Source organism: Mus caroli, chromosome 16 (genome assembly GCF_900094665.2).
Source record: "Mus caroli chromosome 16, CAROLI_EIJ_v1.1, whole genome shotgun sequence".
Lineage (NCBI taxonomy): Eukaryota > Metazoa > Chordata > Mammalia > Rodentia > Muridae > Mus > Mus caroli.
Window position 1 is genome coordinate 71,562,984 of NC_034585.1, and position 27,097 is coordinate 71,590,080.

Consider the following 27,097-nt stretch of genomic DNA (forward strand, 5'->3'; position numbering starts at 1 on the left):
ATAAGGACACGAACAGTAGTTAAGGACATGTGTTTGAAGCAGTTCCACGTAAGGTGAGCCAACTTCCAAACTCACCCTTCACAGGGAGAAACTTCTATTAACCTGGATGTGTCAAAAGAAATCACTTTGAAAACCTACAACTTGCCACAAGAGGCAAAACCAGGTGAGATTTTACTATTTACCTGAAAACTATTTCCTGGAAGGAAAAATGAAGATCATTGTCTGCAATACACTGGACTGTTCGTGTTACAATCCAAAGTCACGAAACTGTCGTCCCTAGCCCGTGCCATCTGGACATTTGCAAGAATGAAATGCGGACTGGTTACACCCTGCACACACAAAAGCAAGGGGCGCAAGGGCAGCTGAGGAAAGGGGGCTGTCAGAAGTTAGCAGGCCCTTACACGTTCAAACTTAAAAGGAATTAAAAAACAGAGTCCATGGAGTTAGGACAACTCTTAAATGTCCAAGAAGAGAAAGAAAAGCTGGTGATTGGTGGAAGGCAAAGTCCTGACTTAGAAGGACACCCAACTGAGTCACCATGATCATATACAATGCCAAATATCTAAGGTGGACAGCTGCATTTCCTCTAGCAGGACACTGGGGACCGCAAGCTAGGTTACCTTGTTCATTTCTCACAATTTCTAGTGATGCACGCCGTAGCCTCAGGTTGTAATCAGCAACTAAAGAACAGGTTAACGAAGAGTCCCCATGAAGCACTTGGGGCTTAAATGTAATGGTTAGACCCTTAAGGGCTGCGTCCGACACCCAGCTAAATTAAATGTTGCCGTGATGTGGTGACCCCATGTGTCTACACAGTGGTGACTTCACGTGTCTACACAGGTGGTGACCCCACATGTCCACACTGGTGGTGATCTCACATGTCCACAGAGGTGGTGACCTCACATGTCTACACAGGTGGTGACCCCACGTGTCTACACAGGTGGTGACCCCCATGTCTACACAGGTGAAGGAGAAATACTGATGATATGCACCCACACATGTATAAAGGTTTAGACAAACTGGATGGAAAATATGTAATGGGGGTAGTCTATTTCCTGAGAATACAGATTGTTCTATGCCCAATATAGTTTAGAGAGTAATGACATCATTATTATATTATATATTATATTATATACATTATTACATATAACAATATAAATGATGACATAATTTGATAGTATGCTCCAAACTTTACCATATACAGCTATTTACCTGCCATTATATTGCATTTGGGTATATTCTATGATTGATTTAAGAAATAGTCAGAATGAAGTGGGTTCTATGCAAATATTACAGTACTTCGTAAGAAACGTGAGTATCTGTGGATTTTCACGGAAGGTTCTAGGACAATTCAGAGTTCTTCGCTTCCTGTGGATTCAGTTTTCTAAGATCAGCTATGGTCTAGAAACATTAGTTGGAAGCGTCTAGGTGTGAAGACTGTGATGAGCTCTCAATGCTTTTGTCGATGCTTTTGTCGAGGTTGTCCACTTTGTATCTGTTACCTGCCCACTACTCAGGATCCCACCATTTATCAGAGTCACTGTCAGAGTATCACATTCCTTACTAATGTGTCAAATAAACATAAAGTGCTTCCTTTAGTGAAAAAAAAAAAAAGGTCTTTACTTCATAAGAAAAGCTCATATTGAAGTTGCTGCAACGGTGGTAGGGAAGACCATACCTACCCATGAAACGGTGAAAAAGAGAAAAGACATTTCTGTGAGTTTTGTTGCAAGACCTCATACTACAAAAGTTGTACGTACAAGCTATGGTGCTTAAGTAAGAGAGAAAGGGCACTGGACCAGTGTATGTACAGGGGAAGCCAGTACACAGAAATCAAAACTAGTCCTGAGTGACCCAAGGGAGGTTGGGACAACTGCATTGCAGAAAGGGGGAACTGTATTTGTTCTGCTACAACAGTTAAGTTAGCACGATAATCCGCATTGGACATCAAAGTAAGCAAGATGAAGAGAGGCTGTGCAGCGAATAGCTAAAGGGGTACTGAAGGGACATGCTCTCCAGATGGGGTTTCAGTCATACGTGACTCTCAACAAGTGCCAGCAGGCTGCTTTGCACGCTGCACGAGAAACTTGGGCACACCCACGGAGCGTGACAACAGAGGCACACACTTACTCCGAGCTCGCCAGGAAGGATATCTCCCTTACAGAAGGAAGGTACACTTTGGTGAAAGAATGTCTTCTCACTAAGCAGCAATTAAAGGAACCCTGTATATTATATCTTCAAAGACATTACTTGAAAACAATTCCTATGCTGATTTTATAAGAGGGGCTGTCCACTTTATGCTTTATTTCAAGGTTGAGTTTTTCTTTAATAGTGCCATCCAGTTCACAGCCCATCAAACATGCTCGTCTTCTGAGATAATGATACATTTTCATAAATGGAAATTCATGCAGGCCTTGAAAAATGAACAATTCTCCTTACTACCACAGTTGAATGCTTCTTTCTTTAAATGTGTAATTATAATAGTTAATTATTATCTTCAGTTAATAAAAATGATTCCAAATTCCTTACAATCCTGATCTTATTTTTTTTTTCTGAAATTACAGTAAAAATTTCAAGAATTTTTTTCAGAGCAAAACTCCTCAGAACGAAGCTTTCAAATATTCTGGGAAACAGAGCAACGCTCCCCCGTCCTCTGTATTCATACTGCTTGAGAGCCAACCGACTGAAATAACAGAGAAGACCGATATTTGCTGTGTCCTGTGGATGTGAACCATGAGTCTTCACCTAGTGAACTCATTACTCCCTGTAACCTTAACAGATGCACACTAGATTAACTACATTTGCGTATACGCACATCATCTATTTCTGCTCCAGGCAAGAGAACTAGCAGCATGGTTTAAAGGAGACACATACAAGACAGAATATGAAAGAGGATATTACAAAAGAAACTTTTGCATTGGGGTTTACCAATGAAGTGGTCCCCAAGATGGCCCATTTATTAAAGGCTCGGTATAGCTCTCCAGGCTTACTGAAAAGGAACTGGATGAGGAGGGCATTAGCTACATCAATGGATCGAACCTCTCATGAATACACAATTGAATAGGTAACTAGGAGGTCGGACCTAGTTAGAAGATGTAGGGTGCTACCCCTAAGGCGTCCAAGGGTGTACCTTGTTCCCATTCCCATTCTCCCAGCCCACTTCCACCTCTGGCTTGCACCCTGTTCAGAAATAAATTTCAGAGATTTTGCTCCAACACATCCCTGGCCACCATAACCTACTGCACTGCGCTTCAGAGAGATATGGATAGGACAGACTGGGACAAATGTCAAGCTGGTGTACCAACAGATAAACATTAAGGAAAATAACAGAACAAAGCCTAACAGTCTCACGTTCCTAGCACAGAAAGGATGGACTCTAAGTAATTTATTTTAAGAGATGGAGCAACGAGACAAAGAACAGTCAATACCTCTTGGATGTGTTCCTCCCAAATGTTAAAGTAATAGGTCCTGAGAACAGCTCTGCAACCGCTCACAGTCCACGCCTTCTGAAAGCAAGAGAGAGACATGTGTTACATTGAGTGCGTGAAATGATTTCGATAATGTGTTTGAAACTGGAGTATTAACTGTAGACTAAAATAAGTTATCTCCAAGAAGCGACAGACGACGACTGTATTTTGAGTCTCATGTAGGCATGCACGCTTCCCTTGACTGTGGCTGCTAATGAAACCACTTATGCTGTACAATTACTTAGACTCCTGTCTTCATGCTAACAGTAGACTCGCCCTTGCTAGAATAGAGATGAATTTCTGGGGAAAACCACATGGGGAGTACTTGACATTCATAAAGGGTTTAAAACACCCAGCTGCTTCTGGCACAGTAGGAAGAGAAGGTTAAACTCAGATGTAGAAGTACCTTCTCAAAGTGGCAGAGACAAGGAGAAGGTTGGAGGTGTATCCAAACTTTTGAAACCACAACTCAACACGATCACCTTTTCTCAATTCAAGACTCACACAACTGAGCCACCCCACCCTCCACCCTGCTCTTACAAGTGCTTAAGATTTTGTAGCTCTATCCATAACTATATAACTATCTTGGGAAACAGACGGCCCAAAGGCTACAGAGGATATGCCTGGCTGAAGGATACATTTGGCCAGCAGAGACATGGCCTCCACTGTACAGGCATGGGCTTTTAATGGTTATGCTGATCAATGGGCCAACGGTGCAGTCAGCCAGTGATTGGGAAGGTATGGTAGACATATCCTGATCTTATTACATCTTTGTTCTACTGGACTCACAAGTTTACATAGTTGGCCTCTTCAGTGTCTAATCCATAACTTAGGATACGTTTTCCAGGATCATAACATGACAAAAACAAATCTATAAACCAAAATACGAACCTACAGAATGAAGCAGCTAGTTCACCTTCATTTTACTTGGAGCTTTCAGTCTCTTTATACAGAGGCCAGATTTCTTGGTGTGGTGCCTCCCCCCCCTCCATGCTAGCTAAACAGGCTTATAACACTCCATCTCTCAGTAATGTTCTGTGTCTACTTATTGTTGTTCTCATTGTGACTGGGAGTCACTCATTTTTCTTTTACGTGCCCCAAGTATCTGTCATGTCTGTTGCAAGAGCATCTCTCAGTAAAGAGCTGTTAAGTAAACAGGAGCCTTAAATCCTGAATCGATGAGTACAGCCTACTTTGGAAAAATCACAAAAGGAGAGAGAGTGGTACTTATTGTTCTCTTAATTGCTTTATATCCACACAGTCACACTTTCAGCCCTTTCTCCATACAGCCTCCAGTGTCTACTTTGGAGCTCTGTCTATCCCACAGACCATAGGCCTACCTGTGTAGTAGGACTGTCTTTCCTACAGTTTAAAGGTCCCGTGTCACCTGCCTGGTAACTGGCACTGCACAAGTCTTCTAAGGACATACATTAGCAAGCCCAGAGCCACCTCCCATCAGCAGCCAAGTTGCCATCTTAGCGGTGCTCATCATTACACCTAGAACTGTAACAGAGTAAGATGTCCCAACCCAAGGCTTTACAAGTAGACAAAAGACATCTCCTTGAAAGTGTCATTTATTCCAGAGAATAATCAAGCAAACAAAAAAACTAAACTAACAAAAAGGACAAAAAAAATGAAGAAGACATTCAGATAATTAGAGGGGAAAACATTAGGATTTTTTCAATTATGACATTTTTTTCCATCAGCTTAATAAAAACATCCCTGTATCATTTTATGTAATACAATTTAACCTTATTCTGACCTTCCTCATGAGACAAACAAGCCTCTCCATCCAGTAAGGTTCCATCTGAACTAGGGATGTTGATAAGCAATACCTTAATTGCATTCATTTACATGACTTTGAAACTATTCTGGGCTGAAGTCATGACTGCAAGGTCACAGAACACAGAAAAGCAGGACGCGTACCTAGGAGAAATGATCCACTGACAACGACAGGGAAGCACCCCCTCCACCCTGAGTTAGGAGCCACCAAAGGAGTGATGCAATCAACAGGTGCACACATCCGTGCACACAGGTACATCTGAGCACGCACACTCAGGCCCACTTTACAATCACATACAGAACAATAAGAATATGGTTGAATAAGTCCATCACATACTCTTGGCTCTCAGATCTGCCTAACACTGGGGTAAAGAAACATTCCATATCCTTTAGCAGCATTAAAAAAAACCAAAACACATGAGAGAGCTAGTATTTTCTACCATCACCCAATGATTTCTAGAAACAAATATATATGTGTACGTATATACAGTTATAAATAAAGGATGTTATGTATATTAAAATTCTAACTCTTTAATGTATACAGCACCCTTTGTTTATAATTGTGTCCCTAGTTGACACGTATATAACACAACAACCTTACATAAGGGTCAAGGAAACTTAAGGAGGAAGGGAGCACAAAGATAGTAAAAGCCAGAGAACAAAAAGTCCTCTGCGAGATTATATCTGGCAAAAATGACTGGGAGGCATCACCCACGAATCCTCAACAATATGGCTGCATAAACAAGGTCTGGGCAATGACACCGCCAATCAACATGCAAGCGTGGGGGAGGGGACTAGAGGATCTTACCGGTCCCCACCCATAGACACACAACTACAGATAACTACAACTGAGAAGCTAAGCAGGCGAGAATGGAGAACTAGTCTTCTCACCAGTAGAGCAAAGGGATTCGACTGCTGCAGGTGGTTTTTTATGTATCTTTTGCATTTATCTACCTATTTAATGATAACTACTAGAGAAAAGCAGGCCATGAATTTGAATGGGGTGGGGGCTGGAAAAGGGAGGGGGAATTGATGTAGTTATATATATATATATATATATATATATATATATATATATATATATATATATATATTTAATTATGATTTTCTTTCCTCCTTATAAAAAAAAAAAGATCTATGAGGGTAAGACAGTAGCTCGGTGGTGGAGTGCTTACATAACATGCACAAGATCTTTCCATCTCCAGATTAAAAAGAAAAAGCCAAGAGTTTCTGTTTCATTTTTAATAAGTGGAACAAGCATATGTTCCACTAACTGACTAGAGGACCGCACTTCCAAAGTCTCGGGTCCAGTCATACTGCATTAATAAAAGAAAGGAAATACCATAGGTTGAAAGAAATCCACTACCATAAATGACAGGGCACAAGGAGTACTCTTCAAACGCCAAAACGTATCAAGATATACTGAAACAACAACCCTATAAAACAGTTCCTCTCCCATAATAAAATGCAAGTCTAAAATAAATTAGATATCACAACACTTTAATTCACCCAACGAAAGGAAAGGAAACTACACAGATGGGCTGTAAAATACAGATAGATAGATAGATAGATAGATAGATAGATAGATAGATAGATAGATAGACAGACAGATAAATAGATAGATAGATATGTAGATATATTAGATTCTTTTATTATCTATAGATATAGATATAATATATATTATATAGCTAATATATACATTAGATATATTAGCACCAACATAAAGCATCAAATGTTTGTTTGTTTGGGGTTTAATGTACTATCCCAGGAAACTGTCCCAAAATGCTTCTCTCAGTCAAGTCTCCTATATTTAATTTACTAAGCAAACCCTCTGACACTATGCCACCTAAGCCAACATTTTGCAATTTAAAAATGACTTAGGGGAAGAGAAACGACACTACAAAAGCCATGCTTCGTCACCTTCTCTCTGTAGAGAAGTGAAAAAATGTTTAGCTCTATAAGAGGAAATTCTCGCACATAAGTTTTTGATCAGAAGGAGTATGATGCTAACCTCAAACTCCCAGCACGGCTTCCTATGGACTTCCCTACAGCTTTCCATTGCGCTAACACCTCCGATGGCATGGGGCCTAGCCCACTGCAACCTATGATCGTCTAGGAAGAACTTGGATGGGTTGAGTGCACACCTACCATGCTATATGTCTAACTCACTCCAATAGCATCAGATCACATACGTCACCTTCTCTTTTGCTGGGTGCTCACGCCTGTGGAGGTCAGAAGCTGAGGCTGGGTGTCCATCTTGTTCTGAGACAGAGGCTCTGCCTGAAGGTGGAGCTCACCAACCCATCGTGCAGGTCTAGCTGGGACCTGTCTCCACAGCCCAAGTGTTAAAAGACTGCAGGTTCTAAGGATCTGACTCCTGGTTCTCATGCTTACACAGCAAGCGCCTTGCTGACTGAGCCTCCTCCTACCCCCACTGTGTCCTTTTAAAGTAATAAATTAAAAGGCTTTATTTGTATATATAAATTAATTTGCTTTGGATGAGCTGTGTTTTGAAATACAATTCAAGGTCAACTTTTAGCTTTACAAGAGGAAATTCTCTCTTTTTTTTTTTTTAAACAGAAGGGGTGTGAGGCTGAGTTCAAACTCCCAGCACTGCTTCCAATGGACTTTGCTACATTTTTTTATTTGCACTAACACTTCCAATGGCATTTTTGTTTTCTAATAAAAAGGCCACATTGTTTCTCTCAACACTTCTTCAAAGCCCACCTCACTGACAGTGATTTAAGCTCCTTAGCACATTGATTGTGATATTATCCTAAGTTCTAAAACATCCACGAAACATCAGGATTTTTCCACTCCTTGGACATTTAGAAGACATAGATGCCAAGGTTTATAATCACAACTTGATCACCATTTATTGTTAAATATTGGTATAACTGAAAACCAATTATCTTAACAGTATACCATAGCTTTCTGGAAAGAAAAACATCACACAAAATGAAAAAGAAGATGAGGAAACATGATCTCTGGGTGTTGGATCATACTTAGAAAGATAATATTAAATATGCACTCGTCTCTGCGTTCCGTGTGGAGAAGCATGGGTTGAAGAAAGGGGGCTGGGCCTATAACCCAGTTAAACGGAAGTTCTGGCCGTCCTCTGCAGCGAGAAGGTGCGCACGCCAATTCTGCATCACATGCTTAGACGACTGGAGCAAACTCCACCCACAGTGCACGCATGGGGCTTTGACACTTTCCTTTTCCTTTTCTGTAGATCACAATGTTTCAACATCATAATGATCTATTTATCTGAAAGACTTTCCCTCTGGAACAGCCTAGGACCCAATGCCACCATGCCTCTGATAGGCACAGTGATCAATCAAGATTCCACCCCTCCACGTGGCCCACACACTACATTGTTCTGCTTGTTTCACACCACCGAAGCAAATGAAGACGATTCCTGTACACCAGTTCTATACCTATACCTAACTCAAAGCTACTATATGATATCAGCGATCATATTGTTATATATAAGAAGATATAGATCATTAGTTCCTAGGCATTGTACCATCTAGAATTAAATGGCTACATTTAAGACTACCTAGTCTTAAAAATTGCTTTCCCTGCCCAGCCCTTCATTGCTTGTCCCATGGAAATCCCAATAAACACCAGCCCAGTCTCCTCCCTAGCTCCTCTTGGTGTCTCCAGGCAACATTGTTGCTTCCCCACGCCACCAAGCCCTGGGCTTACATGTTCTGAGAAGCCATGAGCACAATAACTTCTTCTCCTGAGCCACTTTCTCATTTCTCAATGACCATACATTCCTAACGAAGAGCAGCGTGTGAGCAGGACTGTGGAGACTTCTTTTATTTCTCTCTCCACCTTGTAAAACACATAGAATGATATGGAGATAAACCTCCCTTCTGCTTGCAAAAGAGGTGCCCAAGGAAAGCCGCCTAACAATTCTGTAAGCAAAAGGAAATTCTAGACGAACGTCTCGCTCAGGTTAACACAAGAGAAAACTGTGACGCCGACTGGAAAGGCGAGGTCAAGAGAACTCCAGTTCGATGCACCTGCTATGGAATATGTTAAATTGTAATTTTGTCTAGGAGACACTCCCCTTCCCACCTCACCTGCTCACCCACCCCTTTTGCATTCAGCTCCATAAACAGCAGTTATCCCCCATTATAAAACAGTTGACGGTTAAAGGACTGAGCCAACCAAGAACGTACAGTCTTCCATAACTGACATTTACAGCATCGGCCTTGGACTTCTAATCTTTCCCAGACGGGCACACAAATCAATCCATCAGCTCATAAAGGTGTGCTTTTTTAACCTCTAAATCAGATGGGATTGGCCAGAAGTGTCTGGCATGTCAAACTGCTAATCACTGCTGCCCTCAGCTTAGGTTGAGGCAGGGTTGCACTGTAACCGACATCAGCCTGTGGGAAACCCATTTAACTGTCACACACCCCTGCCACTCCTGCTAGCCCTTAATTAAGCCTAATGCCTTATGCTTTGACCTTTTGTTCCAGCCTATTAACCCTATCCAGTACAAGTTCAATTACGCTACACTAAAAACTTTGCTGTAAAATATTAAATGCCAAGCTCCAAAAACCATAAGGGGTATCATCTTAACTTTAGGTTCTGGGCACCTTGATACTCAATGCATTCAAAAGGAAAAAAAAAATGAGTTCCCTTCTGAAGCCATGCTGATTTCTACAGAGAAGAACCCCATCTCCGTTCCACCAACCTCCTTATTTTATAAAAAGAACAATTCAGAAAACGTCAAATGACTCACCCATTTCACAGCTCTGCCACAGCTCTCAAACACCACAGTGTCTGTGATTAATACTATGGTCAGCATTACAGCATTAGGAAGACAATACTACTTTTCAGTACCTATTAGGATACGTTATAGATAATGGATGGATGGATGGATGGATAGATAGATAGATAGATAGTCCTGAAACACAATAAATCACAATTTCAATGTAGTTTAGAAGTGATGTTTCCTTTCTCCTCCAAGAGTTCCTCCTCTTCTGGACTCACTTCTTTTGCTTTTTAGAAACAATATCACCATGGTCACAGAGGACTGTCAAGTACTGCAACACCCCCCGAGGTAATATGACGAAAGGTAATGTTGTTCTAATGTTTCATTGACAAGTTTGATTGAGCCAATAATTTGAGCTACAGAATGTAGAATCGCCAGACAAACATATATATACATATATATACACACATATATATGTATATATATACATATGTATTTATATATGTATATATATACATATGTATTTATATATGTATATATATATATGTGTGTGCGTGTGTGTATGTATATGTGTATATATATATGTGTATATATATATATATATATATATATTTCTGAATAGATCTTTTTTCTACACATGTAATTATGGATTTCTGTTCACTTACAAGAATCTCAAAAATCTGAACCAAGAAATATTAGAACTTCACAGCAGGCTAAATCAAACGCAGTCCAAGTTGGCATGCTCATTTTATACATAGCAACCTGCTTCTCATTCTCCTTCCGTATACCTCACACCACTACCAAAAAAAAAAAAAAACTTCTTTATTGCTTTCACTGTAACATAACAATTAAAACACAGTGCCATAAAATGTAAAATGTCTACAGCAACTGGGATAAAAGGCAGGGTAAGTTTAGTTTTGTGGGGCTGGAGAGCTGATGACTTAGTGGCTAAACCTGCTTATAAAGAGGACCCACGTTCTGGTCCCAGCACTGCATCTAACAGCTCACAACCTGGGGTAACTGCAGCTCCGGGGGACCCGAGGCTCGCCAGCTCACAGGACCTCCACGCATGCTGCAGATAAACTCACACAGACACACTCGCGTAACCATGAATAAAAATAAAGATAACTTAGCTTTACCCTGTCAAAGGATTAAAACCAACGTTTTGCCATTTTGTTTGCTGCCAAAAGGACCTATTTTTAAACTGGCTTCTATATTAATATTCTTAACTACGTCGAATTCTCAACCTCACAGGTTTAAGGTAACCTTCTATTAAACGGAATAGGAATGTCTGCAGAAGCAGAGCCGTTCAGATGTGCGCAAGCGCACTAATAATTCTACTCCAAAGGGAGGGAGCTTTAAGGGAAACTAATCAGGGGTATGTTCATGATGCTAGAGCAATGCCCTCAGAGAAAGGAATCGGGGCACTTCTGGGAGGAACATACCAGAAGGGATAAGGTGTGAAGCTTGTGGGTGAATAACTGGTCGAACTCAAGAAACACCTGACATTCACTGCCAGGGACAGGTGATGTTATCCCCACTAAAGTCTTTGTCTCGAACTGGTGAGATGGCTCAGCATGTGCTGCCAAGCCAGACGACCTGAGTTCAACCCCTGGAACCCAAGTAGTGGAAGAATACCAAGCGCCACAAGTGTGCCCTGACATGTTCGCCGGCGGGCGGGTGTGTGCACCGTACATATACACACACACCACATACATACTACACACACACACACATATACACACTACATACTACACACACCATATACATACTACACAGACACATCACACACAGACACATCACACACACACACACAAAACCTTGTCTTCACAAAACACAAACCCATGTTAAACTCATTTTAAGAACACTGTTAAAGATCAAAGCTAATAACAATATAGGTTTTAATAATATGTACATACCTAGATAATATATACACTTTATTTAGCCTTGAAACTAAATCTCTCAGCAGCTGGATTATCTGAACTTCACTTCCATATCATTTTGTTTTCTGCCTCCCATCAGCAATTACTAATTATCAGTCATACAATAACACTACAGCATGACAGGATTCGGATCCAGCAGAGCAGGCCTGTCTTTAAACCCTACAAGGGGCTTTGAATCCTACTGACACCTACAGGATAGCAGGCTTTGTTTGGGTCTTCAACCATTCTTGATAAGTTAACTTTGTAGGACTACTAAAAAACGAAATTATCCAGGTGTGGTGGCCATGCCTTTCATCTCTGTATCTAGGAGACAGAGACAGTCCTATTTCTGAGTTTGAGGCCAGCCTGGTATACACGGGTAGTTCCAGGACAGCCAGAGCTACACAAGGAAACCCAACCTCAAAACCAAAAAAGAAGAAAGCAAAAGCAAGCACTGTCCCACGGACAGATGACACCTTCCCACCCTCAAACTTAAGTCTATGAAGTTTGTTAGGTGGTTGGTTGGTTGGTTTTGCTTGAGACAGGGTTTTGCTCCCCCTGGCCCTCCCTCTCTCTATCTCCTTGAACTGAGTCTGTAGACAGGGCTGGCCTAGAACTCCAGAGGTCCCACTTGTTCTGCCTCCCCTGCATCACCACATCTGGCTAGAAATAAAATCTGAAGATGTGTCTCACAGATGCGTCCATCTTCCAAAGCAGTCAAATCCACAGGATTTAACCTGCCCAGTCGGTCAGCCCCTTCAGGCTGGTATATAAGTGACTCAGGAAACTTCTTAAGAGGTTCGGAAATACCTTTCCACTTCGTCAAAAATTAATATGGAATAAAGAAATGAGATGTTGTCTACAGATTTTGCTAAACATATTTTCTAATCTAATTTGTATAATTTGAAGACACTTACTATTTATTATAAAACACATTTCATTTCAGTTGTCAATTAATTACAATGTCACCAGCAGATATGATCATTTTTCTCCCATAATTAATACAACTGAAAAGAAGATGGATCTTAAGCGTACAATATTATTCCTTTTAGAAGTGCTCATTTAAATAGACCAAAGAAATGAAGAACAAGTATGAATCGCTCATAAGTTCTACATAAGCAAATGTCATAAACCAAAGATTGAGAATGCTGTAATCCTCATCAACCAATCTTCCAGGACTGCACAGCCTCCTCCGAGGCAGGCTCTAAGGTACTAACAACCTATCAATGAGCATGCATGGCGTTTACTGTCTACTGAGAAGAGACACCAGACAAATAGGGCCCCTAGGATCAGTGAATACACAACAGTGTGTGTGAGAGAGAGAGAGATCACACGTCAGGGCCTTCAGGAAGCTTCTGAACTCTTTCACCCCCTCATTATCAGCAGGACTCTTTCTTCCAATGTGCCTTCCAAGGCGAGGCACTGTCAGCTTGTGGCCTGTGTCAAAGGCTACACACAGTTCTGCTTGCTGTGTCCCTCTGTTCTAGGAGTGCAGACGAGGGTCTACTTGGTTCAAAGCACATAAAAAACCACACGTTCCATGCTCGATGGACTAAAAGGATCCCACGCAACATCTTTGATAGTTTAGAGCATCGCTCTTCAGTAAGAGTCGTCTGGTCACACAGTCAGCTCATGGTGCCAGGTCCTGCTAAGTCTTCCAATAGGAAGCTCTCCTGTTGCTTTTTAAAACTATTATATATATATACTATACTATAGTTACATCATTTCTTTCCTTTTCTCACTACAACTCTCTTTCAAATTAAATGGCCTCTTTTTTCTTAGTTGTTGTTAAGTGTGTGTGTGTGTTTATTTATAAACACATAAATTCAACCTGCTCAGTTCATATAATGTTATGTGTGGGTACCTGTCCAGGACTGACTATTTGGTCTTAGTTAACCAATGGGGGTGCTCTTCCCTGTTTCTTCAACTCTCAGCATCCCTTAGTGGCCTGAAGTTCCTTGTCTAGGGGAACCCAGAACCATCATGTCACTAAACCAGCAGAATCTCCAACTGCATTCTAAATATTTGTCCTTAAAACCACATTATAGTCTTCCCTTCTCAGCAAGAAAACTTCTCCTTGCAGCAGACCAAGAGCATCATGGAAAACCAACACGGATCCAAAAGTGGGAGTCCTGTGCCTACGCCTACGCCTATGCCTATGCCTATGCCTTAGGAAAACCGGGTAGAAAGTGAGAGAGACAGGGAATCCAGGAGTTTGCTATAAGATAGTGAGTGTCTCCTAGACACATCACAGAAGCCGCGCCCTGAAGTCTCACCAACAGGACTTCCTAAAAAATGAGAGAGAGAGAGAGAGAGAGAGAGAGAGAGAGAGAGAGAGAGAGAGAGAGAGACTTGAAAACCGATGACTTTGATAGACAAGCTAATGTGGAAGGAAGAAAGCCCAGGAAACCTCAACCCTGTCTCTACTTAAACAGAACTGAAAATGCTTGAAGACACAAAGCAACGTATCTGCGCAATCTCGCACATACCCGTGCTACAAAAAGGCCTACGATTATACAAAGTCAGAGGACTATGAAAAGAATCCAAGGCTACCCTGAAGACCCCAAGAAAATGATGTCCCAAGGCTACAGAGATGTACCTGCCCACCACTTGCCCTCCGGACCCAGCGCTGAGAGCAGATTACAGATCTCTCCTATCCAGTCTCGATTCCTTCCTGGGCCGCATCAGAAACAGAAGCCCAGGACTGAAACAGACATAAATCAAGACCTGAGCTTCCATCCTGGGTCTACCCAGACGCCAACTACATAATCTTTATAGTTAAATTCATACAGGCTCAGCTCCTCCTTCTGGAGATTTTGAAGTTAACAATGACAGAAACTATTAACAAATTCTGTTAATCGATCCCCTGGATCGATTGGGGTTAGTATAAGAAATTCAAAAAGTAAAGGTGGGCAGTATGAAACAGAAAGGATTAAGATGGAAGAAAAAGAAATCACTCCTAAGTCCCAAGTACACTTGAATGCTTGTACTAAAAGAGGAAGCAGGGCCAGACCCCCACCCACATGGTGTGTGCTTAACTTCACCCCATCCACAGTTTGTTCAAGTTTGTCCCTGGTTCTTCCTCTCAGAAATAAGACTCAGACTCAAAACGTATTTACAAATGCCTTGGCCATGTAGCTACTGACTAGATCATAACTAAAATAACCTAATTATTTTAACCTCCATTTGGCCACATGGCTGGTATATGCTCAGGGGCCATGCACCCTTCTCCTCACATCTTCCCCCAGGCTCCCTGCAACCCCTGCTCCTGGCTCTATCCCAGAATTCTTTCTCTTTCCAGATGTCCCACCTTCTAATTCCCTGCCTAAGCCATAGGTCATCAGACGGTTGACAAGCAATGGCATCCATACAATACACAAGATGATCTCTCTTCTAACAGCTTTCTCTCAGGTCCTCTTCCATCCTGAAGATATACCATGCCATTATTTCAATTTATGAAGATTCAAAATTCAGTACTGGTTCAAATGGGGAGTTTGGGACCTCCCCAGCCCCAGAGCTATGCAAGGCCTTGGGGTTTTGCCTCAATGGTACAAAGTTTGTGGAGACTAATAAACTACCAGAGGGTCAAATACAAACTCTCAGCCCAGCCCTGTGTGCTATCCCACAGATTCAGTCTATTTCAACGAATTCAGTCAAGGCGTGGGAGGGTTAGAAAAATAATACGTAATCGGAGACAGAAGATTTTCGTCCCCAGCTTGCTCACGTTTAAACTTCCTCTCTTTTCTTATTTAGCTATAATAAAAAACAACTATTCTCTTAATAAAAGATAGAACAAAAAAACCCTGTTCTTGTAGCTTTTATGGGAATCCTTTATTTCCCAACATTTACTGAGCAATTCGCCATCCAAAGCACACTACAAGATATTATGTATATTCGCTTTCTGTGTCACTCTACGTCTGCAATACAGTTCCAACTTGTGCCTTTCGGTGTTATGAGGAAGTACTCAGTTAGAGTGGTTTGGGGTTCAACATTCCATAAATTTTAAATAAGTGAAGTTAAAGGGGGGGGGGGCGGAGAGGTTTATAACTCCATTCCTCATGGCCTGAACAATAAAAGCGCATGGCTGGTGTGTATTTAAAACTGTACTCTGTGCTGCAAGCCCCCAATTGAAGACAGCTCCCTCCTCATCAAGCTCTACTGCCCCTAGGAAGCCACGTCTTCCTTATCTCTCTCAATAAACTCACAAATGCCTTATCCATTTTCTGTTTGGAGCTCGGAGACTCCTTTAGTAACATGCCATATAGTCTTTAAGAAACCCACTGTGGTTGAAGAAAAGGTAGTAAAAACAAACCAAAAAAAAAAAAAAAAAGACAAACTAAAATAAACCAAATATGATGGCTTAAGAGTCACGATTTTTCGACGGAGAAAGCTATGGCACTTGGCTACCGCAGTCCTCTGAAGTAGACAAACACAGTCAGCCTTGGGAACACCAAGATTAAGACCATGACAGGCTATTTTAATGAATTATATCAGGAAACACAGTGGCATTCGTTCGTTGCCTTGAAGCGCACTGCAGTAATTCTGTGGTACACTTCACGAGAGCTAGCACTGGCAGGAGAGTGCCCTTGGGGGCTAAGTTTGGGCGAAAGTGGCCAGTTGCCCTTGGAACTACATTTGCCTCTGGTTAAGGGTAGGCAGCTGAGGAAAAGCATGGAAGACAGGCCTTCCCAGAGAAACCAGGCTGGGAGCATCAGGCTGGGAGGCTTGTCCTCGCATCCTGGGTTCTGTGGTTATCAGGTAGGAGAGCAAGGCTTCCTCAGGGCTTCCTGAATGACAGCTGGTCGCTAGTTTCCTTTTCCAAAGATGGCTTATTCTCATGGAAAATGAAATTAGCTGTGTGACCTCAGGCAAGTGACTCTGGCAAACCTAGTGGGCTGGGTTTCTGTATCTATAAACTAGAGGAAATAATATCCATTCATCTCTTGGGGGGGGGGGGGGAAGGGGGGTGGTACGCAATTGTTTTAAAAGAGAAAAATTCATGTGAGCTGGCCAGAACATGAGAGCAGGTGCCACCTCGGGGTGAGTCCTCTTCCTTTCTCCCTCCTCTGCTCCTGCTCCTCCTGCTGGGCGGGCAGAGGGGGTAAAACAGTAAAAGTCGCGGACCAATGCTACTTCTGCGCATGTCAAGTCACCCCCACTCCTCTAAAAGCACCAGTTTGAAATCATGAACAACAACACGTCCTAACATAAAACAGCGGAACCTCAGAATTTAAAATCACATCGGACCTCTCCCACTACTGGCTGTCGTTGCCGAGGGAGACAAAAGGACTTCCCTTTTACCAGAACTGATTTAGGAGAAGACTCTACACAAGAGAAAGAAATGTAGAGTGAGAAAGCGGAAGTACTATTTTTAATGTCCTTTCGCAAAAAAAAAAAAAAAAAAAAAAAAAAANCCCCCCCCCCCCCGGGCCTGGCCTTGCCCATCAGGAAAACATCACGTGGCACTGGAATGAGGTGATTTCGAGCAGCCGATGTGAGGAAATGGGTAGGGTCAGTATGAAAATTTTAAATGTCAGAAATGAAAAGGGAGACATAACAACAGAATCTGAAAAAAAAAAAAAAAAAAAAAAAAAATCAAACCCTACCCCGTCCCGTGCGACCCTTTAGTGTGAATGATCCTTCTGGGGAAACAACGCAAGAGTGTCATTAATTCGTTTGGAGTTTTCCAATATCTCCCAATGTTTTTTCCTTCTGCTCCTCCACCCTTATTTTGCTTCCTTTCCAGTGTATAAATCCTCTCTAATGATTAGATTACTAAAAACTCAAAATTCTGAAATCGAAAACGTAAAACTTGGTTTTCCCCAATACATTTATCATTCTTTGCCTAAACATCTCATCTCTTGGGCTGCAGGCATGCTTCAGTGGTAGGAACACATACATGCCTACCATGCACAAGGCCCTGGGTCCCATCCTCACCACCACACACACACACACACACACACACACATACACAAATAGCCATCTCTCTCTATTCCTAGAGAAATTCCTCAAGAAGTCCCATTTTGTGCAAAACTTCCAAATCTCAAATTTTGACCGCAACAGTATGTCAGGTTCAAGCCCACATCAAAAACCATATCATAGTATTTATTCTCACTCAAAGCTTGTATCAAAGCTAAATTTCCCACCTCACTCTAGTAAGGCTATATTAGCATCTGACATTTTTAATGAAGTGATATTTAGCATGGTCAGGTGATATTTAACATGCCCGCGTGTTATGTCTATGCAAATCCAACAATTAAAAGGTCATAACCACAAGCAGCTAGCTTAACCACTACATGCAAGTATAGTGCCGTTACTACCAGCTTTCCTCCTGACTTTATGGTAACTGCCCCGCCATGTCTACCTTCCAGAAGCAAAATACTCACAGCAAACTATCAACAATGCAAGCTGCCAACTCCTTAGCTCCGGGAGTTGCCCACAATCCTTTACAGCAGGTAGAAAGTGCAGGCTTCAAAAGGGGTGGCCCTGCTTATCAGGACAGGCTTTCTTAATTAGTAGACTAAAGGTGCTCTCAGTAAACACCAGCGTGAGGCTGCCGGAGTCTTCCTTATCTGCGTGGGTGGGAAACTGAGGCTGAGGGCTTTGAAGCAGGCGACTAAATCAATGTTTGTGGAAAGTCTCGACTCGGGCTAGTCACTCCAAAATGAAGGCAAACAAGCCCTAACTTCCTTCCACCCTTAAATGTGTTTGAACAACAAGAGGTGGGTTTTAAGTCGGAGCTTTTCATTCCTAGCGGTGAGAATTCCACTTGCAGGAAGTGAGAACTCTGAGTGGAGAGGTAACCCGGGGCAGGCTGAGATCTCAAGGACTATTCACTCTATCAGATGCTAATTCTATTGCCCAGGGTCTTAACAAAAATCCTAGGTGTGCCCCAGTCCTGTTAATTGAGAGAGGAAGGAAGATTGAAGGAAAGAAGGAGAGAGAGAGGTGATCAATACTCGGACATCACAATTACCTTTCCAGCCGGCTTCAGGGTACGCTGCAGTCTTGCTTAGCATTACTTCAGCCAAAACAAACAAACGGATGAATCATAACTTCTAATTATCCATGTGACTTTCTTCAAGTATAATCTCTCTTTAAAACTAGCATAACATTACAAATATTTTTTTCTAGCCTACAGATAGTATGCTTTTTCTTCAGAACCCAAGTGACTTCTTTCTTGTTATTGGGGGGCTGCCAGCCCTTCTGCGTTCTTCAGGCTTGCGTCTCTCCATAGCACTCCTGGGGTTCTAGGCTAAAGACTCATCCCTAGCCTGATTCAAACCCCCCCATACAACTGTAAAACGGACCACAGCTTTTACAAAGTCCACACCTCCTCTCCACCTTGTGAACCTAACAAAAATCGTCTTGTTCAAGGCATGTTGATGATCAATAACACCACAAGTTTTATAATGTTTTGTTTGCCGTGTCTGCAAGAAAGTGTGGGGGAGGGGGGGTCACTTACGTTATCAAGGCCCATGATACAGAATATACAGTAAGAGCTACAAAAACAAACAAACAAATAAATAAATAATGACATAACTTCCTGGTAGTCCACATACCAGTGTTCATCACGAAAAACTTATATTTCATTCCCATAGCAAAACAAAAGTTCTGTCTGTAATAAACTGCGACTTAATGTTCAGAATTTCTACACACTGGTATACATACAGAGTGATTGAACATTAAATGCCAATAATGAAAAATGAAAAAGAAAAAAAATGATGGGTAGCTACATCAAATATTTGTAAGGAAAGCCCGATGAGCTTTCTGGTTCCTCTGCTGTCCGTCCATCCCCTCCCTTGGATAACCAGACAATATACTTCAAGCCCTCTTCCTGTAGTCAGGTACGCCCAGCCTTCTCCATCATGAGATTCTCTTAAAGGAGCAGCAGCTCCACGTCACCATCTAAACCTCAGAACTCAGTTTTCCATGTCCACAGCAAGGCTTAAAGAACTCCAGATCTTCTACAAGAACTGATGAAAGAAACAGGGAAACGATATCCAAGGACCGACCTCCTTGGTTCTATTCTGGCACCCAGGTTTGACATTCCACTTCAGATACACAAGAAGAACATTCAACAACCAAATGTGAATCTGCACAAAGGGAGGACCTGTCATCTCATCCTCTACAACAATCACTATTTATATAATATTGCTGGCCTCATACGAGGGAATCCATTACCATCAGCAATTCCCGTCCCCACTCCAGCATCAGATGCAAACAGGAATGGGAAACAGGATCTCTTTCCTCCATTCACTATTTGTCCATCCCCATGGCTGCACAGATAGATCCTAGCTCCATCCCAAAGGCTGCCTCATCCCCTCCCTGACAAGCCTGGCTTTTTACCTTTCCCCCAGTTCATTATAGTGTTAGGTTTCTGACTGTTGTTATCCGAATACTACTGAATGAGAATGCTCATCCGTGGGTTCTTGAAAAACTACAATCAAACGGTTTAAGTCACAGATCCAGGAAGGACCCTACCATATTCTGTCCAAAATAATAATAATAATAATAATAATAATAATAAATTCATTAACTCTTCAAGAGAAGTCAGGATATTTTAAATTAAAATGTTGTCTCCGGTTGGATGATAAGGACATCCAGGGTTTTGCTAAGAACAGCAAACGCTTTTTCCTCAGTCATCATCCCTGCATGCGTAAAGCATCATTTGGAAATGCAAAGCCCATTGCTGAGGGTGTATGGGTCACCTGAAATGAAAGGTGGGAAGGTACAGAAGAAACCTCACCAGGCCACAGGGACAGAGCGAAGTCAACAAGTTAAAGCAGTCTTCACGGAATGAAGGGAAGTGGCTAAGGATACAGAACTTGTTTATTTTAGCTAGGGAGGATGAGAGGGGAGGAGTGGGGAAGGGAGTGGGGGTGGAGAGAGAACCCAAGTGACTAGCCCACAACTTTAAAAAACTGTGTCAGGAAGCCTAAATTTTAATACATAAAAGAGAAAAGGGGACTCGTCGCACTTTAAAAATGAGCAATTTTTTTTGTCCTGATTAAAATTTAAATGCCTTAAACATATTTTTAGCTGAACGATCTTTTAACTTCATACATCAAAGTGTTTACTGTTCTGGAAAGACAGGAGTTACTTGCCATCTTCAGACTCCCCCTCCCGCCCCCCCCCCAAAAAAGAATGTAACACCTTTAACCTCCTAGGTCCTAAGCCACTCTGATTTAAAATGATCTCCGTGTCATGGTCTTCTGCTGCTGGTTTGCGATGAATGTATGTGATTAAGAATAACCTCTTTTCCTCTCAACTGTCTGGAGAGCCAGGGATGGCAGATCTATCCTGCTCTCCCTATGTGTTCCATTAGATTGACATATTTTTGCCTCATCTGTCACCTTCCTCAAAACTCTGCTTTCAGATAGGAGTTAATTCATTTTTTTGGTTGTCCTCGATGTTCTAAAATAGTGATGTCTGGCAGAGTGAATACAGTGCTCTAGTTCTCTCTGTTCGGCTGATATTTAATTAAAGATCTGGGAGGCCATCTTTCAGGCGACACCGTGGAAGGAGGGGCCTTACTTCCTCCTTGGACAATGTGATAAGCCACATGGCAGAGGGTGCCTCCTTCAGGCCTCCTGTTTTAACAGACTGCTTCCCTGCATACAGTCCTCCAGCAGGACAGGTTATATAGCACTTCGCTTCACACTGACTGTATGCGCAAACACCTGATCCCACAGGCATTGACTCTCTACTCTCTAACCTTCTCCACATCCAAAATGTTGCTAAGTGGCACCATTCCTCCCTCTCTGTATTTTTTTAATCATAGCTTCTGTGTAACACCCCCCCCCCAGAACCTCCCAAGGCACTGAGAACACTTATTTTGTAATATTTCTTGAATCTCTAATAACACAGGAAAATCTTTGCACAGTCAGAGCCACCTTGGAGCACAAGCTCAAGCTAAAAGAAGCTATCTTTAAAAAAAAAAAATTTTTTTTTCTTTTGAATTAATATCTTCTGGAGACTAGCCCACTTGAGTTGATATGTCATAATTTTTGATTCCGAAAGCGGCATGGGTAATTTAAATTGGCACTTGCTATGCATTACTGAAATAATTGTTCTCCGGGATGGCCTTTGGAAAGCCTAAACTTCTTAATCATGTTTTGACTATACAGGAGCCATAAGGGACGTGTCAACGTAAGCAAACTCCAAGAGCAATAGACTAACAAACAGACTCTAGGTGGTGGTATAGGTTATTTTTTATCACAATGTTTTGCTCTTAAAACTGGAGGAGTCAAAGCCTTGGCCTTATCCACAAACATTTTGCCATTGCTAACGCACAATATTTTCAGATCTCTCTCGATTATAAAAACTCAAGTTCTGCAAAGTTTGGAAACACAGGTAGGTGGCTCTAAGTCTTCTTGTAGCCACTGAAGCCTGGTGAAATTTCAAGTATCTTGAAGGCACTTCACGGAACTCATCGGTAGACCAACAAGCAAGCAACCAAACTGCCCTCCTTAGAGTGTGTATGTCTACTTTTTAAGTATATTTTCTTCGTGCTCCAGTCCCTGAAAGGCTAAGTGTGGAGAGAAGTGTCCCCAGTAGAGTTATTATAAAACAGGCTGGAATAAGTATCGGGTTTGCAGGTACCGCCTGCTACAATCCTGACTCTCCTTCCTTGTCTATAGTAACTAAGTCCTGTACAGAAAGTTCCTCTGGTGTTGAAGTCCCTGAGTCAATTAAACCCTGTTGGATATTACCAAACTGCTGGGCAAAACCAGGGCAACTCACTTGGAAGTGGAAGATTTCAACATACTCCAGACAGCAGCCACTCTTAGGGGCTGTGCAGAGGAAGCACCGTTTGTTTAGAAAGTCGACTTATTTCACCAACTCTTAGACAAAGGTGGCAACCTGATGATTAAACACTGGATAATTGCATCTGGAAGAAGATGCCGCCCACTTGCTAAACCTGTGATTCACTAATAAGCAGGTTCAATGTAATTCATAACTTTAAAGAATTACTAAAGCCCCTGCTTTACAAAACCCAAGAAATACAGACCACACATCATTTAAGCATGTACTCGTATACACAGACAGACAGACATGCCAATCTTGGTTTACTTTTAGACTGTCTCTCTTTTTCTAAAAACACGGTTTTCCTTCAGTGTCACAATCAGCTTACATGAGCAGACAAACTCCAGCCTGGTGCCACACACACAAAAAAAAAAATGAGTTAAAAGTTCTTGCACCTAATCATGCCCGGACTTTCCCCCAACTAAAATGACCCATTAATTAAAACAACAACAACAACGGCAAAGTATTTTAACGTGAAATTACCTAACGTTCCGTTTTTCGTTTACGACCGCCAGAATCCAATTAAATTACTGACATGATGGAAGGTAGAAACTCCTGGAATGCCTTAGAGATCAACATGTGTCAGACTCTCTGCCTGTCCGCCTTTTAAACACAGTGGATTCCTTTGTTCCTTCAATCTGAATATCAACTCCTGATTAAAATTTGGAAACTACTTTGGAAAGGGATAGGAGGGTCTGGGGAATGTTTGCACGCTAGAGGGTTTCTTCTAACAACAATAGTATTAAAGGAGGACAGTGGCACTAGAGAGGAGAGCGGTCTCCCCGGACTTCACCAGGCTCACGCGAGTGAACCCCCTCTCGGATGCTGGGGGAACTGGGCTGAGGCCTCGGGTGCAAGGAGCCTCGCCCTCCCTCGGCAAGCGGGGAGCTCGTGCCCAGCAGGCCGGGCCTGGGGCTCAGCGCTGTCCCTTCTCCGAGTTACTTTTCCCGGCCGGGGATCGGCGAGCACCGCGCAAGGGAGACAGCAGCGATAGGCGGGGAGCAGCGCGGGCGCCACCGCGAGCACCGCTGGGCGGCAGGACCGAGCGGCGCGGCAGCCAGCGCCCGGGGCTCGGGGCCAACGGGGGCAGCCGGGCGGGCGAGCTCAACCGGGGCCCCGCGACCCGGCTACCCGCGTGGGTCCCGGCGCAGAACACCCAGGGCGGCTGCGCCCCTCGCGCCAAGGCTGGCACGGACGAGCCCGCGGCTGGGAACTCCACAACTTGGCGGCTGCGCCGGCCGGGCCCGCGAGTTCCCGGGGAGAGCCGGAGCGGGGCGCGGCGGAGGGCTGTCCCCGGGATCCGTGTTCCCGGAGCTCCCCGCGGGCCTCCCCCGGCCTCCGCCGCCTCCACGGGCCGCGCACCCAGGCCGTGCCCGGGCGGCGCGGCGTCCGCTCCCGCGAGCTCCGCACGGAGCCCGGGCCGCGATTGCCACTCACCGAGGCCGCCGCGGCTCCGGGCCGCCGATCCGCGTCGCTCCCTCCTTCCCAGGTTAGCCGTGCCCTGCGGCCGCGCGAGGCCACGGGCGCTGCGCTCGGGCGGGCTGGGGCCGGCTCGTCCTCCGCCTGCGCCGCGGTCGCCGTCGCCTCCCGAGTTCGGGGCTCTGCTGCAATGTCTGCGAGGCTGACTTTGAGCGCCTCGCTCGCCGCCCGCCCGCCGCAGCCGCGCTCCTCCCTCCGCCGCCGACTTCGCGGCGGCCGGGTCCCTCCCCTCGCTGCTCCACGCCATTCAGCTCTTCAGCCAAGTTTCTTAACCCTTTTCTGCCCCTCCCTCCCATTGTCACCCGGGCCGAGCGCGCACCCGGAGGCTCGGCGGAGCCGGGGAACCCACCCGGCGTCTGCAGGCCTCCTCGCCCGGGCTCCGGGTGGGGGTCCGAGACTGATCGGCCTTGAAGGCAGAGAGAGGACGCGGTTAGTCCCGGAGAAGGAGGGGGTGATGTGCTTCCCGAGCCGGCGCCCTGGCTTCCCAGCCCCGTCCAGCCAGCCGCTTGGACAGATTGCCCGCTAGGGGCCAGGCGATCGCCCATGTCACCCGTGCTGGGGCAAACGCTGGGGGCACCACAGGGGCGTCGGGGCACCTTAATCCTACCCCAGGTTCCCCAGCCTACGGGCTGGCACCTTAAGTGCCTCCCTTTCTCCCGTTTCACCCCACAAACACGCGTTCTCTTGGCGCCCTTTACCCACCCTCAATTTCCACCTCCTTAAAATCTGTGTCCCGCTCAAATCCCGGAAGCTACGGCGCTGTATAACTCTAGGTCATTTTGACCCCATGCTCAGCACCTAGTAGGACCCAGTGATAAATATGGCATGATTCCAAGCGGAAAACTGGAAAGGAGACCTGAGGAGTGCACAGCTCAGCTCCCTAGACGGACGCAGGACCCAGGAACCTGGTTTCTCTTCAGCTGCTTTGTCACTGCAAAGTCTCCAGCAGGGTCTGCCCGCCAATCTGCACCACCCCCAGGAAGGATCTGACCCAACAGGACTAGAAGATGGGCTGTCACTTCTTTAAAGCAGCTCTTGCTGGGTTCAGAGTCTCAATAAATAACAATTACATCATGAAGCCAGGGTGGCAATGCGGGGAAACCTGGGTTTCCTGCAGCCTGCTCTCGCTGAACCCGCCTCTAAATTTGAGGTGGGCTAACAGATTGGTGAGGCGAGAAAGTGGAGGGAGGAGAGAAAAATAAGAAACCATGATCTCTTCCTCGCCTTGTGTTTTCTGCTTTTAAATCCTATTCTCTCTACTCCCTTCATATCTTACTTGTGAAGCCTCCTTTTAACGCTCCCCCTACCCCAGATGTCTCGTTTGTTTTTGACTCTAATCATGAAAAGAATTATCTGCAGGAAGACTTGTTGTGGTTGCAGAAGTTTTTTTTTTTTTAAAAAAAAAAAAAAAAAAAAAGCTAAAGTACATCTTTGATTCACCCTAAACTCTGAAGTGCTATGCCTGCCTTAAAATACAATTTTGTGGATGAAGCTTTCTACTCTCATACATATGTTTTCAGATCCTTAAGAATTTCGGTAGCATTTGGAAGCAGTTATTGATGCACACCGAAACCAAAAATTATCCAAGTGACCCAACCGTATTCTTTACTGTTATATAATAGCTCTATAGCTGTTTTTTTTTTTTTTTTGATTTTTCAAATGAAAAACGTCTGGGGTATCTTCCCAATCTTTAAAGTAAAGGCAATTTTTCAAATCAATTCTTAATAAAACTATATTCTAGCACAGTCCTGAGCACATGCAAGAAATATTTTCCTTAATGGTGATGATGGTGCATTTTAAAATATTTATTATCTGTCCTCCTAGTGACTCACCTATGCAATCTGTTGTCATCTAAGGTAGTGTCAATCTCACGTAACAGCATAGCACTCGCATATGCCACAGTTCAAAATCTGCTTAAAGCAAATTAGTAAAGGCAGCATTATCTGTCGGACATCATTTATCCCGGATTGACAAAAAGCAAATAATTGCAAATTAAATGACCAGCATAATTGTAACTTATTAGCGCTTTAGGTTTTTTTTTTTTGTAAATATTATACAAAGACATTCTAAATGTATCCCAATTTAATGTGCCTTGTTTTGTTTTGTTTTGTTTTAAACTCAATGTCAGTTTTATTAAAAGGCATCTTTGTGGTAGACTATAGCAGATTCAACAAATGCGTTCAGTTAGTCAAGGTGGTACTGGCCTGTAATCCCAACTACTGGGAGGCTGAGACAGGAAGTGGGAAGGTGGAGGTCTTCTAGAACGTTTTAGCAAGTGCAAGAATGAAGTTCCAAAAGGAGACCCAGTTTTGTAAAACTAAGATAAGGATGAAGCAAAGAGATACTAGTGAGTGTAAGGCAATGGGTTCAAGTTCCTGCAACACACACACCCACACACACACACACACACACACCGCATTTCAAGCTTCTCTTACCAGTAGGCAAACATTTCCTTCTCTTTTGATTGGCAGTTTCTTCTCTGGAACACACTGAGAGTCCAGATAACCTGTCACAATTAATATAAAGGTAAAGTAAGTAATAAATGGCCTGTAAGAGAGTGAAGCTCCCGTGGAGGGCCGCAGTGACAACTGTGGGGACAGATATTTGAGCCCACTCAAGTGTCACTCTGAAAAACATTATTCTCACATTTTAAGGAGGTTTTAGATCTCCGAGATTGCCCTAGCAAGCTAAATCTTGTTCTGCTTGCCCAGTATCAGTGCTAAAACACCAACAGCTTTATATTAGACGATGTACCAAAGCGGACCACCCCCACCCAATGTAATAAGTAAAATCCTGGACTCTTCTTGATAACACATGTGTGTTAAATGAACTGCATACCTTATGTAGAATTGCTAATTGTGAGAAGATCATTTTGAGTTTATTCTTTCTGTTAGAAAGAAAATCAG

General features: G+C 43.4%; 1 protein-coding gene across 3 annotated transcripts in view; it reads right to left on the bottom strand.

The window, feature by feature from the left end:
• Nrip1 (nuclear receptor interacting protein 1) overlaps positions 1-25,195 on the bottom strand; it is an 87,003-nt gene extending 61,808 nt beyond the window's left edge. Inside the window, exons 1-2 of one of the 3 annotated variants that reach the window (XM_029470240.1) lie at positions 25,048-25,195; positions 3,429-3,503 (exon numbers count right to left, since the gene is read on the bottom strand). The gene's annotated coding sequence lies outside the window, so the exon portion shown is untranslated. Of the gene's footprint in view, positions 1-3,428; positions 3,507-24,149; positions 24,358-25,047 lie in introns of those variants that run through there. The other 2 variants (XM_021185511.2, XM_029470238.1) reach the window with 2 other exon arrangements.
• Between the last annotated feature and the right edge of the window lie 1,902 nt (positions 25,196-27,097).